The 614-nt window shown below is 44.3% G+C and overlaps 1 protein-coding gene across 2 annotated transcripts in view; it reads right to left on the bottom strand.

Annotated features, from left to right (window-relative positions):
* The window catches only part of LOC111666045 (guanine nucleotide-binding protein G(o) subunit alpha), an 85,898-nt gene that overhangs the window by 30,983 nt on the left and 54,301 nt on the right, over positions 1-614 (bottom strand). The window lies entirely within an intron of this gene.

The following is a 614-nucleotide window of genomic DNA, read 5'->3' as shown; positions in this document are numbered from 1 at the left end:
TGCCTATCCCCCACGTGAACCACACCTTCCAGACTAATCAATGTATCATCTTCACACAGACCCCATATATATAGCTTGATGTTTGCCTTGCACTCCTTTTACTCTGAGCACAATGAGTAGGCGACTGACCAAGCGGTTCTCTGTCGAAGAGGGTCTGGTCCAGGTTTTTGGACATGATGAAGAGGGCACTGAAACTGAACCAGAGATAGAGGAGTATGTCTCAGAAGTGGAAGGCAACACAGATTTTGATCCAAACATTGAGGAACAGATGGAGAGGCACCTGAAGAACAGGCACCTGAGGAGACATTCCAGTCCAAGAGTGGACACTCAACAGAGACATTGTTCACAGCTAAAAAATGTTGGATAAAAATTTGATGGTGAAAAATGTTAATGTTTTGTGCTAATTTAAGAGCAGTTAAAACAGACCGGTCAATTTTGACCGGGAACACTAAAGTAAGAGGCCAAGAAGGCGAAGATGAAGGGCACACTCATTGATAATCAGTTCAAGTAGACGAGTCTCACTGAGGGCCAAAGACTTGCTGTGACTGTTGTCCTGTGGATGTTTCTCCGTGTAAACATGTAAATTATTCCGGGATTTGGTGTGTGACTAGGGG

Source organism: Seriola lalandi, unplaced genomic scaffold (assembly GCF_002814215.2).
Source record: "Seriola lalandi dorsalis isolate HSWRI2012SDOR001 ecotype SW California unplaced genomic scaffold, Sedor1 jcf7180002054671, whole genome shotgun sequence".
Taxonomy (NCBI): Eukaryota; Metazoa; Chordata; class Actinopteri; order Carangiformes; family Carangidae; genus Seriola; species Seriola lalandi.
The sequence above is the reverse complement of the archived record's forward strand: the minus strand, read 5'-3'. Positions and strand labels throughout refer to the sequence as shown.